The sequence below is a fragment of the Lissotriton helveticus genome, chromosome 1_1 (assembly GCF_964261635.1).
Source record: "Lissotriton helveticus chromosome 1_1, aLisHel1.1, whole genome shotgun sequence".
Lineage (NCBI taxonomy): Eukaryota > Metazoa > Chordata > Amphibia > Caudata > Salamandridae > Lissotriton > Lissotriton helveticus.
This window is the reverse complement of record NC_136057.1, coordinates 104336600-104353914: the sequence shown is the minus strand read 5'-3', so window position 1 is coordinate 104353914 and position 17315 is coordinate 104336600. Positions and strand designations below refer to the sequence as shown.

Below are 17315 nucleotides of genomic sequence, written 5' to 3'. Positions count from 1 at the left end.
AGTATTGTGTGGCAATAGAACCTCTAAAAAAATTCAGCTTGAAGATGATCAAAGAATCACGCTTGAATGTCACAACTTTTTAAAATAAGGTAGTCAGGAAAGTGTGGCGAATATATTGCAGCTCTTTGCATTTTGGCAGCCCCAAGCAAATTTGAGAACAGAGTGGATGTATGTAGCAGAGACAAGTCTGTTCACCCAATGTGAGTGGTGAGATCCGCTTTGCTGGTCTGCCTGGAGTTATGATGCTGCTGACAGTGGCCTGTCTGCTAATAGCGATGGCGTGACTGGTGGATCTATGATGCCAAATAAGAGAAAGTTATCTTCCGACACCACAGTCTTTGTGACTGAGACCAGTAATACTGAAGACTCTGAGACTCACAGCAGTAATTTCTCCTTTCAGAGCGTTATTGCTGTAGATGGAGTGAAGCCCAGAAGTAAGCACATTACTAAGGTACCAACAAAGTTTAATATTGTTCATTTGTATTAACAGTTTCTCTTTTACAGCTTTTGCAAATGCATTTTCTAGTTTTGTTGCTTTTTGGTTAGTTTTTTATTGTAGGCTGTTATCTTCGGTTTAAAGGGAAAGATGTTGTAGTGTGTGACTGTGGCGTGGGATCAAGCAGAGACCTAAGACCAGTTTGGGGTAGGTAAGGTTTTATTTTGGAAAACGTCTTTTTATGGTGGGTTGTCAAGGTGTCTCTCTGAAAAGCTCTGGGGTCCGTGATGGCTTCTGGTTATGGTCTTGTTTCCAGATGGTTAAGAAGCAGACTTCAGGGGATGTTCCGTTCTTCCTAACTCCTCGTTGGACTCCGCCAAGGAAAAGAAACAGGTACAGATTATCAGGATATGTACTCTATCTGGACTCTCCCACAGGGAACCGGGCAAGTGCAGGGGACACCCATGCCAAGGTGCTAAACACTTTATTAAACGTGCGAGGGTGCAGAGGCGTGATTACTGGTGAGGAGGGGTATATTTACACTGTGAGGACAAAGAAAGGTTGGGCAGATATTCTGGCACACACGCGGCTACGGTTTAGAAGAACCCCGTCTCCCTACCCAGCCCACCAAATGCTCCCGTACCTGTTGTAGCCACACTCCTCCCTCGGGAGTGTGGCACGGTGATTCACGGATCCGGTGGCCTCCTGGCTTACTCCTGTCATCCTCCGGTTCGCCTCTAAAAGCTCCGTTCTCTGCACCTCCGGGCCGCTCTCCCAGTCTCGATCCTCGGTCGGTGACGTCACACGCCAGGACATCTTCTACCACGTTTTTACCCACTAGGAATCCCATGTCGTCCTCAGGGGCGGAGCTGCGTACTCGTGTGTCTTCCAGTTAAAGGGGCCGTCATCTAATTCGTCGGCTAGTTCCAAGGAACAGGCTTCTCCCCTGTTCCAGTCATGCTGATAATGAGGCAGAGAGGGGGAGGACGTCAGTTCACTATGCCACCACTCAACATTATCCGGTTCTTTTCCTCCTGTCCTCTGCCCAGTGTTACATTCCTCCCCCCCTGGTTTCTGCCGATTGGGAAGAATGAATTGTCTGGATAGGAAATCAGCGTTTCCATTCTCAGTGCCCTTTCGATGTTGTATTGAAAAAGAAAAAGGTTGTAGAAAAAGGAACACCTGAGTACTCTAGGGTTATGGGCTTTGGTCCTATTCATCCATTGTAGCGGGGCGTGATCTGTATAAAGTAGAAAAGGCTTGCCTTCTAGGTAGTACTTTAATTTCTCCACCGCCGATCTTATCGCCAGGCATTCTCTTTCGATCGTGGGATATTTGCTCTCCCTAGGATGTAGTTTCCAGCTAATGTAGAGGATCGGTTGTTCTAATCCGTCCTCTCCTATTTGGGACAATACAGCTCCTAAGCCCATGTCCGAAGCATCTGTGGCTAAAGAGAAAGGTTTACTGAAGTTGGGAGGTATCAAAATTGGGCTTGTAGTGATGGTCACTGTAAGGGTCTTAAAGGCTTGTTTAGGATTTAGGATGGAGGAGGGTTTAATATCCTTTCTTAAAAGGTCTGTTAGCGGAGCTGCTGTCACCGCAAAGTTGTCTATAAATCTCCTGTAATAGCCTATAAGGCTTAGAAAGGCTCGTATCTCTCTCTTTGTTTTGGGGAAGGGAGTATTCATGATGGCTTTTACTTTTTCCTCTTGAGGGGCTATAACACCTTTCCCCAACATATACCCCAGGTATTTAACCTAGGAGTATGCCGCTCTAGATTGTTTTGAGTTAATGTGTAACCCTGCCTTGTTTACGGCTTCCAGAATAGCTGTTAAGTGTGTTAAGTGGTCTGACCAGGTATTGCTGAAAATTACAATGTCGTCAAGATAGACGGAACAGAAGGAGGAAAAGGGGTGTTCGGATGGTATTCATCAACCTCTGGAAGGTCGCAGGCGCCCCATGTAGCCCAAAGGGCAAGACGTTGAACTCATATAGGCCCTCCTCTGTTGCAAAGGCAGTCTTTCGTTTATTTTCTTCCCTAAGGGGTACCTGCCAGTACCCCTTAGTGAGGTCTAGCGTGGTAATAAACTTGGCTTCGCCTATCCTTTCTATTAAATCATCCACCCGGGGAATGGGATAGGCATCAAAGGAGGAGATGTTATTTAAAGCTCTAAAGTCCATACAGAACCGGGTCGTCCAGTCGTGTTTAGGAATCATTACAATAGGGGACGACCAGTTACTTTTAGATGGACGGATAACCCCCAACTTGAGCATGTCCTGTACTTCCCTTTTTAGGGCTCTCTGCGAAAAGCACGCGAAAGCGAGCTCTCGCAGAGAGAACTATAGCTGTCGGCTCAGCCGACAACGAGGGGCGACGGGAGCTGGCCACGCGCAGCATTTTCCCATAGGATTATGTAGCGCGCGTGAGCTTCTGCATTGGAATGCATGGCCGAAAAGAAACGAATCGCGTCGCGCGCCTCGTGAACAGTTCACGTGACTGACTTTAGAATGCAGGGGGAGTCTGCAGAGGGGCGCGCGGCGCTGTTCATGAGGCGCGCGGCGCTGATAAATAGGCTGGCTGCAGTTAGCATAGTGTGCCGCCTGACTTGTTTTTTGTGGTAGAGCAGATCTAATGCCCTTTCCAATGCTTGTTAAAAAGTGAGCCCGCATTTGGGCTCTTGGAGAAGAATTTGCGAGCAATGAGAGGAGTGAGCCCACCCCACATATCTTGAAGATCTCCCGAGATCGGCCAGAACTGATGCCTCGAGAAATATGGGGGCAGAGCTTACTGCCAGCAGAGGAAGTTCCCGCGTGCCAGTTGTATGCTGTTTTTGTTGGACTTTGTGATGTTTATACAGCGCAAACGGTTTAAGTCTCTGCCGATGCCCCCCCTCCCCATAGGGTGGTTGTCAGTGCCTGATCCTCCTCCATCAGCAGCAGACATGCAGCCAGCGCCCCTCCCTGAGATCAGGTGACACCGCAGGCAGGGCTGCTCGGGCGGTTGCATGCCTCTGTTTTCCTCCCGGACTCATTTGCTCTCTACTGTACTTTCTACTGTTGCTCCTGCAGCGTTTGCTGTGTAACAACAACATGGGGCTAGACTTCTACTTTGCCGCCGCGATTCCACGCACCAAGAAGACGCGCTGCAGAGCCTAAACCTGCTTTTAGGGCGTAGACCCCCTCCTCCGGTGCGAACCTGGGCCAGAGTTACTAATCCCTTCTCCCTTCACCCCTCTGATGCCCAGAACGGCCTCCGGTGTTGTCTCGGAGATAACTGGGTCCCGGAAACAAACAGGACGGCCAGAGAGCAGAGCAGTCTCTTCCGAGCTCTCTGCAAGATAAGGCGGCAACATGTGTGTAGTATGTGCCCCTGCGCAGACTGCTTGACAGGAGACATAATCCTCTATGCAATGGAGTGTGGAGGCATGACGCCCGAATGACAGCCCCGCCTTCACCTCTGTCGAAACACTCCAGTCAGACACACACATGGGCTGACAGGCAGCCAAACACATTATGTCTTAGAGTCACGCATACCAAGAACACACAGACTGGCCACCGCCAATGAGACACTCAGACTATCAGGCATACACACACAGGCAGACACACATCAAAAGAGTCACTGACAAGCAGACCGTAAACAAACACACACGAAGATGATACACAGATATGATTATTACTCGCACACAGACACAAACAAGCAGCCTCAGCCAGTGAAACCCACAAAGAATGGCACACACACACTCAAGCACACAGGGAAATAACCACAGACACACTAACACACCATAGACAGTTATGGAGATATGCGCATGCATACAGGAACGCAAACCAAGCATACTTACAGACACACACCAACACTCACAGGCACACATATACGCACTGTCAGTCAGTCACTTCACAGACACACATATAAACACTGTCAGATACTAAGAGGAAACCACAGACACATGGTAGTCAAAGAGTAGCGCATACATGCGTGCACAACAGCAAGCAAACATACACACATCCAGCAGGATCTCCACAGTCACACTTTACCTCTCACCCCGCTCACACACCCACATGCGCGCACATAATGTGGACCTCAAAGTGGTGGGAACAATAATCTTTGTTGGGCACTGTAGGAACTGGGGTCGCCAGTTCCCCGGGGGTAGCCTGGCACGAGCAGGTAGGCACCCGAAAGCTTAGGTGTTAAGTGACTACACAGCACACACCCACTGAGACAATAAAAGGCACGCAATGACTGACACCACTCCAGTGTGTTTGATTAAAAATCAAATAACTTTTATATAAGATTTGTTGGAAATGGGATCCCCGGCTGGCCAGGGCTTTCGCCAAAGTCAGTCAGAGACCACCACACCCAAGTCAGGGCAAGGGAGTTACACGCCAAGATAACCCCTACTCACCCTCTAGGTAACGTGGCGCGAGCAGCAAGGCTAAACTTGGAGGCGATGTAGGCTAAGTATTTGCGCACGCACCCCAGCAACAACAACCAAAGGCCCACCACAAAGGAAACTCCACACAAGGTTATATAAAAATAGCCTTTGTATTACACCAAAACACATTAGATAAAACACACACTTTACAATGTGCCAGAGGCACGGGCAGAATTTACAAGGGATATGTACAAGACAGGGCCACCTGGACCACTGTCAGGAATCAGAAGTAGCACTTTCAGAAATAGCACTTAGTACATAGAATATAGCACAAAATAGCACCCAACCAGTAATCACTGGTAACCAGGACCTCACTAGCACCACCTGTACTAGGGAGAAAACAACCACCTATTACAATACCTGTAGGGGTGTAAGAGGAAAACACATGATGCAATGCATAACATTCATTCAGAGGTGTAAAGGCACATGACGCATAAACAATACATTCAGAGGTGCAAAAACAATAACAATTGCGCCAAACTCACGTACGTCACCACCTGTGACTGTCCCTAGGCCAACTGGCCTCTCTGGGGCTAGGACGCCCTGTGTCCAAAGTCAGGGGGGCCTAAACGTAGCAGTTGCCCACAAAGTGCTGGGCAACTGGTGCAGGGAAATTAGGGCAACGTTGGAGCCTCTCTGGCTCAAGAACCACCACTGTGGCACTGCAGAGCCTCTCTGGGCTCACAAAACGAATGGCCCTCTCAGAGCCTCTCTGGGCTCTTAAAGCAAGAAAATGTCCCCTCTGAGCCTCTCAGGCTCAAAGCAACAATGGCCCTCCCAGAGCCCCTCAGGGCTCTTGACCACAGAAATGGGGGCACTCAGGGTTAAAGAAATGCCCCGTCGTTGGAGCCTCGCTGGGCTCGGAACACAGGCAACACTGCCCCCGGATGGAGCCTCTCAGGCTCTGGTGAGATGCCCCTGCGATCTAGGGGCCCCGCTCTGGGGAACACTGTGTTGAGGGAGGGCCCCTTGGGCTTCTAAACACTCTGGACCTCGCACTGGGGGGGGGGGCATGCGGGCACCGGCAATGTGCCCCGACGCCTCCCCCTCCTCTCGAACCCTCACGCCTCCCACTCACCGGGTGCTGCAGCTCTCGCTCCTCGGCTTCCTCGGGACGGGCGGGGCTCTCCTCTTCTCACGGGAGCCTCGCTCCCTGCAGCACTTCTCCCCGGGGCTCTCCCTTCACATGGGAGCCCCGGCAGGCAGCAGCTTCCGCCTGCCTCTCTGTCCTGCCCCCGGCCTGCCTGACTTCCGGGTCGCGGCTGCGGGGGCGGGACTTCCGGTCGGCCTCTCCGGGGCCACACTGTGATTGGTCGGCCGCCTCACCACTTCCGGGTCGCCGCGGGCAGCGCGGCGGCTCGCTTCTAGGCAGGCAGGCGGCTTCCCAGATGATCCGAGGAGTGGGCTCCCTCGTAGATCAATAAATCAAACAAATATGCGGCGTGGGCAGCCGCTCGAGCCGCGAAGTGCAGGGTGGGCACCTGCCTTACAGAAGCGCTCCCAGGCGCTGCTGGTCAAAATCAAGCGCTCTCAAGAGCTAGGGGGGCACAAACCACAGCGCTCCCAGCGCTAGGACGAAATAAAGCGCTCCCAGGCGCTAGGAGGAATCTGCAAGCGCTTCCAAGCGCTAAGAGGCAATTCCAGCGCTCCCAGCGCTAGAGGACAGCCCAAAGTCCAGCAAAAGTCCTTTCAAGGGGCAGGGGGCAAGGCTGGGCCCAGAGCCAGCACACTGGGTCTCCAGGCAGGGAGACAGTCCAAGTGGCGGTCCTCTGGCCCAGCAGCAGCAGCCCCCTCAGGATCCTGGAAGAGAACAACTTCTGTGGGGACACAGCCCCATTTTTATACAGTGCATTCCTTTGTTCAAGGGTGTAGAGTGGGGGCGGAACCAGTCGCAGCTGGTTCTTGAGTACTCTGTTTACCTCAACCACCCTCTCTATTCACTGGCAGGGCTTGGGTCATTAGACACACCACAGGGGGGCGGAGCCAGCATTGTGTGGGGAAAACCCAGCCCATCCAGGACACAGGTACACTCCTCCCACACATCACTCATGCTAATCTCCCACTCACCACCGGGCAGACCCATCCAGACTTCCTGGAGCCTGGCATGCCAGCCAGCTCCAGCCAATCACACGCCAGCACCCTCACAGCACACGTACAGCCATGTCTAGAAATGGCGCTTCGCTACTAGACACATACAAGCCGCACATACCGTTGCGCAGCATTCATTCTCACGAGTTCACACATACCAGACTCAAGCCTGTACACCCCACGCATCAGGAACTACCAGGGACACATACATTCCCCATGCATTCCTATGGGCGGGCAGGCCTAGCTCAGCACATGCACTCAGAGTGCGCACGCACTTTCCACTGGGACACAGTGAAAGTGCGCAGAATCCAAAAATCACCATCTCCAGGTCACCATTTCAAGCAAAAAGTCTAGGGGTGAACCTGCCCTAAGGGCCAAAGTCCAACATAACCCCCTTCCAGCCAAAACGCAGGGGAGACCAATCACCACCGTGATGGACTTCCCTGCTTGGGGCGATAGAACACGGACGCGGGCCCGCAACTGCAGGGACACCCTCCTGTTCTATGCCACGGTGAACCCATGGGATTCCTTCTAAACACACTGTCTGGACCAACTGGGCTACCCCACTGGTACTCCCAAGTTGTCCGCGGCCAGGACCAGGCCCTGGGCCACCCAGGTGCCACTGGTCCATGCCAATTCGCAGAGCGGGGGGTAGTAACCCCTGGCACATAGGAGCCATTTTCCACTCTTCCTGTCTGCAAGACAGGACTAGACTGCCACTGGTTCTCCAGCCTAAGGCCTACAACCTCAGGCGGACCAGGAGTCTCAGGGAAGGCTCTCCTCCCCCTACCTCTTCTCCTAGGGTTCCTCCTCCCTCCGATGAGGGGTACACCTAGAACGCCATTCCAACCCAGGGCTGATCCACTCAGGTTGCACCGGGGTCAGAGGTGGGCTCTCCCACCCTCTGCACCCCCTTCCAGAGGTCTGCCCTCTCCCACCTGGAGAAGTTCCTCTGGAAGAAGAACCGGTCAGGACACTGGTTACAGTCGTCCTACCCTTCAGGTCAGGCTGATCCTGAACCTGGCCTTCCAACCTCTGGTCTAAAACCTTCGGTGGAACAATTGCCTGGCACTCCAGGACTTCCGGGGACTCACACACAATCCCCCTGAGGCTAACAAATGACACATCTGTTGTGTGACTGTCTGTCTGGCGCAGATCTCCCGCTCCCTGTCCACCTGACAGTGCGCGAAGATCCCCCAGACCAGAAGTGGTGTTACCATGGTCACTACACGGGAACCTAGCCCAACTGGGTAGTCCCTGACCCACTGGTCCTTCCACTGGGGAACTCCCCCAATCACTCCTCACTCTGGACTCCTGTACCCTCCCTACCGGAGCGGTACTGCCAGACTCTAGAACCACAGGAGCTCTGGTTACAGACACTCCAGGTCCTCTACTCACTAGGAGATCCTCCTCAAGTGGACTAACAGGACAGCCTAGGTCCCCAACCTGGTGTTCCCTCAAGAAACCACCCAGGTTCTGAGACAGGGCTTCGGGCCTCTGGGGGCTCTCAGCCACCCACTGACTCCTGCTCCACTGAGCCAGGCAGTCAGCCCCTACACCCTTCTCACTAACCAGGGACCTAGCTGGGCTACACTGAGCCTCTTCCACCACGCTGGGCTGGAAGATCCCTGACCCACTACTTTTGGAGTCACTCACCAATGACTCTACAGAACCTCTGGTCCCTTCCCAGCGGTCTGCTTCCTCTGCCAGCTCACATGGTTCAGACAATCCACACCCTAACAGGTGTTGGCGCAACCCTGGTGAACAACAACTGAGCAACTGCTCTCTGAGAAGCATATCGAACAATAGGTCCCAATCACATTTCGTGGGCTCCCGTACCCAATCACACAGGGCTTCACAACAGTCATCCTCAAAGTCTTCCCAAGACTGATGAGACGGTTTCCTAAGGTTCCTAAACCTCAACCTATTCTCCTCCTCTGGGGAAACAGGAACCATACTCTGGGAACTGGGACTTTCTAGACTGAGATTTAAATAGCTGCCACCACTGGACCCAACCCTCCCTGGGGGATCCAGAAACTCAACACTGCGCGCAGGGGATAGTCTACCCTCCAGAGCTACTTCGCCTCCGGTGGAGGCCCTCTCAGCCTCCTCTATCCTTTCCTGCGCTAAGACCCTCTCGGTCTCCAGCTGTTGCTTCTTAACCTCCAGCTGTTGCCTTCTAATGCCCAGCTGTGCCATAGCCTGGGCATGCTCCAACCTGAGCTTCTCTAAAGCCAGCTGGTGCTCCCTTTCTCTCCTCCTATCTTCCAGCTCCTCTGGGGACAGGGAAAGGGATGAGGCGCTGCCTCCTAAACTGGACCCAGCAAGGGACTCCCTATCTATGGGGTCCTCACTATCTGCTGGCGTCCCTGTGCTATCATCTTCCTCCTCCTCAGACTCTTCAGGGCTCCCCTCTGACCCACCACCCTCATGGTGTGAGACCAGGGCCCTCTCCTCACTGTGCTCACGCTCCCAGTCATCCTTCTGCCATTGGATCAGGTTACCCCTAAGTTGGGACTGGGTGTCTGACTCATTCACTGCAATGTCTCTCTCTTCGCAAAACTCTCTCAGTTCATGCAAAAACAGACCCCAGACATTAAAAGCAGACTCCATCTTGGCAAGATGCTCACAGACACGTGCAACACAGGGGACTGAACAATCTGAAGTAAGAGGACACAATTCCAAAACTTCAACAATCTCCTTATCAAAGAGAACTCATACTCATGCGTCCAGGAAAACACACCATTCATCCACACACACCCTCCCCTCGGATCGGTAAGGCAGTTTCTACCACCCCTGACTTCTCAACCTGACCAAAAGCGACACAGGTACCAAACTCTGGAAGCAGGGCGGGGGACAAATGTACTGGACACAATCAAATGACACTCTTCAGGAGAAGAAAATAATGAAACTTCCAAAACAATACAATCCCCTAAAATGTGGTCATCTAAATGCAGAGTTTTGTGGTGCAGCCAGCTGCTACCAAGGTACAACGCAAACACAAATCCTTATCCCGCCGCTTGCCGCCAATGTTGGAAATGGGATCCCCGGCTGGCCAGGGCTTTCGCCAAAGTCAGTCAGAGACCACCACACCCAAGTCAGGGCAAGGGAGTTACACGCCAAGATAACCCCTACTCACCCTCTAGGTAACGTGGCGCGAGCAGCAAGGCTAAACTTGGAGGCGATGTAGGCTAAGTATTTGCGCACGCACCCCAGCAACAACAACCAAAGGCCCACCACAAAGGAAACTCCACACAAGGTTATATAAAAATAGCCTTTGTATTACACCAAAACACATTAGATAAAACACACTTTACAATGTGCCAGAGGCACGGGCAGAATTTACAAGGGATATGTACAAGACAGGGCCACCTGGACCACTGTCAGGAATCAGAAGTAGCACTTTCAGAAATAGCACTTAGTACATAGAATATAGCACAAAATAGCACCCATCCAGTAATCACTGGTAACCAGGACCTCACTAGCACCACCTGTACTAGGGAGAAAACAACCACCTATGTATTACAATACCTGTAGGGGTGTAAGAGGAAAACACATGATGCAATGCATAACATTCATTCAGAGGTGTAAAGGCACATGACGCATAAACAATACATTCAGAGGTGCAAAAACAATAACAATTGCGCCAAACTCACGTACGTCACCACCTGTGACTGTCCCTAGGCCAACTGGCCTCTCTGGGGCTAGGACGCCCTGTGTCCAAAGTCAGGGGGGCCTAAACGTAGCAGTTGCCCACAAAGTGCTGGGCAACTGGTGCAGGGAAATTAGGGCAACGTTGGAGCCTCTCTGGCTCAAGAACCACCACTGTGGCACTGCAGAGCCTCTCTGGGCTCACAAAACGAATGGCCCTCTCAGAGCCTCTCTGGGCTCTTAAAGCAAGAAAATGTCCCCTCTGAGCCTCTCAGGCTCAAAGCAACAATGGCCCTCCCAGAGCCCCTCAGGGCTCTTGACCACAGAAATGGGGGCACTCAGGGTTAAAGAAATGCCCCGTCGTTGGAGCCTCGCTGGGCTCGGAACACAGGCAACACTGCCCCCGGATGGAGCCTCTCAGGCTCTGGTGAGATGCCCCTGCGATCTAGGGGCCCCGCTCTGGGGAACACTGTGTTGAGGGAGGGCCCCTTGGGCTTCTAAACACTCTGGACCTCGCACTGGGGGGGGGGGGGGATGCGGGCACCGGCAATGTGCCCCGACGCCTCCCCCTCCTCTCGAACCCTCACGCCTCCCACTCACCGGGTGCTGCAGCTCTCGCTCCTCGGCTTCCTCGGGACGGGCGGGGCTCTCCTCTTCTCACGGGAGCCTCGCTCCCTGCAGCACTTCTCCCCGGGGCTCTCCCTTCACATGGGAGCCCCGGCAGGCAGCAGCTTCCGCCTGCCTCTCTGTCCTGCCCCCGGCCTGCCTGACTTCCGGGTCGCGGCTGCGGGGGCGGGACTTCCGGTCGGCCTCTCCGGGGCCACACTGTGATTGGTCGGCCGCCTCACCACTTCCGGGTCGCCGCGGGCAGCGCGGCGGCTCGCTTCTAGGCAGGCAGGCGGCTTCCCAGATGATCCGAGGAGTGGGCTCCCTCGTAGATCAATAAATCAAACAAATATGCGGCGTGGGCAGCCGCTCAAGCCGCGAAGTGCAGGGTGGGCACCTGCCTTACAGAAGCGCTCCCAGGCGCTGCTGGTCAAAATCAAGCGCTCTCAAGCGCTAGGGGGGCACAAACCACAGCGCTCCCAGCGCTAGGACGAAATAAAGCGCTCCCAGGCGCTAGGAGGAATCTGCAAGCGCTTCCAAGCGCTAAGAGGCAATTCCAGCGCTCCCAGCGCTAGAGGACAGCCCAAAGTCCAGCAAAAGTCCTTTCAAGGGGCAGGGGGCAAGGCTGGGCCCAGAGCCAGCACACTGGGTCTCCAGGCAGGGAGACAGTCCAAGTGGCGGTCCTCTGGCCCAGCAGCAGCAGCCCCCTCAGGATCCTGGAAGAGAACAACTTCTGTGGGGACACAGCCCCATTTTTATACAGTGCATTCCTTTGTTCAAGGGTGTAGAGTGGGGGCGGAACCAGTCGCAGCTGGTTCTTGAGTACTCTGTTTACCTCAACCACCCTCTCTATTCACTGGCAGGGCTTGGGTCATTAGACACACCACAGGGGGGCGGAGCCAGCATTGTGTGGGGAAAACCCAGCCCATCCAGGACACAGGTACACTCCTCCCACACATCACTCATGCTAATCTCCCACTCACCACCGGGCAGACCCATCCAGACTTCCTGGAGCCTGGCATGCCAGCCAGCTCCAGCCAATCACACGCCAGCACCCTCACAGCACACGTACAGCCATGTCTAGAAATGGCGCTTCGCTACTAGACACATACAAGCCGCACATACCGTTGCGCAGCATTCATTCTCACGAGTTCACACATACCAGACTCAAGCCTGTACACCCCACGCATCAGGAACTACCAGGGACACATACATTCCCCATGCATTCCTATGGGCGGGCAGGCCTAGCTCAGCACATGCACTCAGAGTGCGCACGCACTTTCCACTGGGACACAGTGAAAGTGCGCAGAATCCAAAAATCACCATCTCCAGGTCACCATTTCAAGCAAAAAGTCTAGGGGTGAACCTGCCCTAAGGGCCAAAGTCCAACAAGATTGAGGTTCAGGAGTGGAAAATCACAGTATCAGTTACTCATCAAAACATTTCATTGGAAGGGAGAAAAGGGAGCAGTTCAATAATCAATGTAGCATATTGCAAAAACCGTTTTATAAAGGTATTAGCATTTCCTTGGCTAACAATAACCTTTCATGAGAGAATTAACATCTCATTACTTCACATTTTCCTATGGGAGAATAACCATTTCATTAAATGAAGAACAGTTAATTGACCAAGGTAAACCCTTTCAGTAGGTAAGGTTAACTCTTTCACTAGATACCTGTAGGCCTTCAGGGATTGCAGCACTAAACAGGGTTAAACATTTAATTAGTCAGAAGTAAACCTTTCCGTAATCCCTATGAGCCGGAATAAACATTTCCTTCGGCAAAGATAAACATCTCCTTAGGCATTTAAACGTTTCACGACGCAGCTTTACTCCTTTCATTAGAAGAATAAACACTAGGTTACTCAGCGCTAAACATTTCCTGGAGTAGGGCTCAGGGAACACTGCGTTAGACAGGGTTAAAACATTTAATTAGTGAAAACGACAACATTCATTAGGCATGAAGTAAATCACCCCTGCAGTCTTCTGGAAAATGCAGGCATGAATCTTTCCTGTGGAGATAACCAGTTCAACGGTTAAGCAAACATTATATTAAAGCAAGGAGCCCCTCACTCCATAACTATGGGCATGTTGCTCATCTTCCGGCAAGCATGAATAAGCATCAACATCTCTTTAGCCGAGAATACAACCTTTCATTAAGGCCACCATAAGCAGGGTATCAAATGAAAAGGGGCAGTGCATTTCATTAGAGTCGCAGAGCGAACATTTCAGCCAGCATGAGTAAATATTCCCCAAGGTAAACACAACCCTTTCCATTACCATCTGTGGAGAGTTTCAGTAAGGCAAGATTAACAAGTGCCTAAGGTAAAAGGAGCATAGATACACTAGACATTAATATCTTCATTCCAGCAGTAATCCTTAGTAACAAATTCCCTGAAGCAGGTATAAACATTTCTTTAGAAACCTGGCATGACCCATTAAACATTTCATCAAGGGAGCATAAACATTTCCTGAGGCTGGAATACGCAGTGCATTAACCTTATTACTCAAGCATGAACCTTTCCTCAGGCATGGGGCGAACATCTCATTAGATAGGACTAACCATCTACCAGAAGACCTTTGAGGAAGTAATCAACATTTCAGTGTAGAACTGGAGGCATGTCATAAAACCTGGCCTTAGGTAACAGCAAACAGTTCATTAGGCCGAAGATCTAACACCTCTTCAGGTAAACCAACTTCTCTTTAGGCCTGGTCACACCCTGCATCAGGCTACAGTACCTGGCATGTAACTGTACCCCCCCAGGCAGGTGTTAACTCAGCTAGCCCCAGGTCCCAGGGCCTACCGGAGTCTTAATCCAATTCAGGGGCCTTCTTTGGCTAGTCGGGGCCAACGGGGCCCAACAACAGTGTCCCCAGGGGGGGGGGGGGCGGTCTCCGTCCCTCCGCCCCCTCCCTCCGGGAGTTACCTTACTCTTCGGCCCCCCACCTCAGGGCCCTTGTGGAGCGTTGTAGCGTGCTGGCACGTCGCTGGCAGAGGGAGGGAGCTGACGCTGGTTCCAGAGCCCCCTCGCTGGTATTCCCAGCCTTGGCGGAGAGGAGGCCGGTCAGGGGAGGCCCGCGCGGCTCCGGCGCTCTTCCCGGGCCTCCCTTCTGTGGAAACTAACTGGGGGGCACTACCAACCAGAATATAAGATCCTTAATTATTGCCCGGCGGTGTCGCCTCTTGAACCCACAAAGAAGTTAAACTATTGAAGAGGCAGGCGCTGGAGACTGGAAGGCAGGAAACAAGGTTTTTATTCGCTCCGGAGGAGAACACAACGAAAACGGACAGAAGGTATCGTTCTGAGGTGCTCTAACTGCATCCCTGAGGCCTGGCCTCTTATACACACGTTTATCTGTTTATTGCATGTAACACATTCTCGTTGATACTTTGAAGTACGGAAAGACATCCTCAGAATCCCCCCTTTCCCAGCCCGTTCCCACGCAAGGTTACAGTGGAAGTCCCCGCCCCGTTCACAACAGGTGATGATCATCGCGCAGCTGGGTATTCCGCCGATCCACAGTGTGTGTGGGTTTCGATCGGATCTCGTGGGATGGGGGGGGGCTTTGATCATCTCGGGGGTCCTTAGAGGAGGAAAGCTTTCTATTGTACGGGGAGGGGCAAGGGATTGGTATCGGCAGAGCTGGGTGTCGGCCTGGGAACGGGGAAGACAAACGGGCACACGGGGAAATGGGGTTTGCATCAAAGGGCCGGGGATCATAAATGGGAAGAAGGGAGGTGTCGCGCTGGGAACAGGACGAGGGTCTGGGGCAGAGCAGCGCTGAAGAGGGGTTTTATGATTCGCGGCAGGTGCAGGCAGGGGGTTGTCAGTATGCGGGGGATGCCGGCGAAGTTAGGAATGGGAGAGAGGCGCGCTGGCTCTCGGCGGGAGTAGGGAAGCCATGGTGTTCAAAAATGGCGGCTGTTTTACGCGCACAAAAAGGTTAAGGAGAGCAAGGGGGCGCCGATAATGTTGACGGTTTCAGCCTAACTTTCAACAGTCCTCCCTTTTCAACATATCTAGCCAACTTGCTTACTCAATGTCAATTTTCATCAAATTCCTAACTTCGGTATCATACAATGCTCTCATATGTTCGCTTCCAATGTCCACAGTTTTGGGAAAAATGCAACTCGCACATAAAGAACACATAGGTGGCAAACATTGAATTCCTAAGCATAGGCCACATATTACAACTACGGGAATCAGGATAATGGTGAGCAGTCTCCAGCCCCAGCTTTTGACGGTGTCCCAGAACCAACCACCAAGCGACCATTCTTCTTGCTCTTGGTGAACTTCCGAAGAGAGTCTGTGGAGATGTTCGATGGCTTTGTACACTGAGGGTGAGTTGTCCGGTATGTATGTACAACAGCTGGCCCCAATAATGCGGCATGCTCCTCCACGGTCCGCCAGAACCACATCTAGAACGAGGCGGTTCTGCAGAGCCACCAAACGGACCGCTTGGAGTTCGGCAGTGTTGTTGGCAAAGATGCCCGCTGTGATGTTCATGGTTGTCTCGACTGCCTGAGTCAAATGTCGGATGGCACGGCTGTTTGCCATCGGGCCCCAGAGGGGGACGAGTCCTTTCATAGCATCGAGGAACTGTGCCCCTGTTGAGTCGGCTTGCTCAACGTCTTTGGCTCGTTTTTGCCTGTGGTGATTCGCTGGAGCCACATAAGTTGGAGGAAGGACGAAGGAGATGTAGCAAGTGCCCCCCCAGCCTTTGGGGAGCCAGGTGTAGGCCTTCGTGCCGCAGATGAAATACATGTTTGGAGATGACACAAAGGAAGGTGGATCCGTGGAATCTAGAGTGCTGGTAAAACGACAAGCGCTGCGACCCACCAGCTGTGTCCCAAGTCCTTCTACACACATGTGGCCTGTGACGTTGATGACCGTCAGGGCCACAGTCAGAGTGGCAGCCGTTCGTTTCCGCAGATAGGAGAAGGTGGGTCTGGTTGGATTGTTGAACACCTGCATTTCGATTCGTTCTTTGGCCGGGATGTCCATTTGGATCGAGTCGCTGGGGGTCAGCGGGCAGAAGTGTGTCTTTGTCTTGTTTCGCCCGGCCCCATGAGAAGAATGTGCTGCAGTTCTGCTGGAGGTGGCATTTCCCGTATAGCTCTCTTGCAGGAGGATCAGCCAGGCAAGGCAGGAGCCGTGGACGGAGAAGGGTGAAGGGATGAATGGTATTGAATGTCCAGTGGCATGGGGTAGCAACCCACAGATCCAGCAGTTGGTGGCGTTGGTGGCAAGATTGTGCTGGTGAAGTAGCTGCACGAAAGAGTTGTTCCAAAACTCCTTTCGCCTCTCTCTTAGTTGAGGAGAGAGCGAAATTAGATAATGTTCCTTCATGGTGGTAGGCTGAGCAGTGGTTAGGAATGTTTCGTGAGCAGGTGCGTGTTCTTCCATAATCCAGAGCGTAGTCATGAGGAGAAAACAGAGGAGGATTACGATGAAGAGTGCAATTGTCTTTGAGCTATGGAGTCTGTCTGTTCTCGGATTTCTGTAGTGGGTATTTCCTGCTGTCTCCGTCGGCTTCTTATTTGGCGCTTCCATCATCTTCTTATCTGGCGCTTCCATCATCTTCGTCTTCAAGGTGCTCGGTAGTGGGCAGGACCACAGACTTAGTTTCAGCCTCTCTCCAGGTAACCCTTGGTAGTTTGGGTCACCGTTCTGAGATCCTTTAACCTAGTCCGTGGCCTACTTAGCCGAAGCTCCCTCCTTTCGACGCAGGAAATACCCTTCTCGAGATGGCACAGTGGGGTCAGGATGTTTTGAAAGTTCAAGTGTCTCTGTGTCAGGATAGCAGTTCAACGATGGTCGGTCCTGGTTCAGGAGCTCTTCTTGGGTGTTGACGGTGTCTGTCGTGGCCAGGGTTGGAGAGACCTTTTTGCAGTGATGGGCGTGCAGCCAATGTTTCTTCCCCTCCACTCGAAGTGCGGTCCGAGTGGTGATCAGCACTTGCCAGGGGCCCGTCCACCGGGGTTCCAAACTCTTTGATCGCTGAAAATTTCGGATCAGCACAAAGTCCCCCGGCTGGATGGCGTGGCCCGGACCCCTGGAAGCATCGGGGATGGCCTGCTGCACCTGCTGATGAAGGACAGACA

General features: G+C 52.7%; 1 long non-coding RNA gene across 1 annotated transcript in view; it reads left to right on the top strand.

Moving 5' to 3' along the window:
• Window positions 1-397: 397 nt before the first annotated feature.
• The window catches only part of LOC144767969 (uncharacterized), an 82539-nt gene continuing 65621 nt past the window's right edge, over window positions 398-17315 (top strand). The window contains exon 1 of the long non-coding RNA XR_013598401.1: window positions 398-451. This is a non-coding gene — a long non-coding RNA (uncharacterized LOC144767969). The remainder of the gene's footprint in view (window positions 452-17315) is intronic.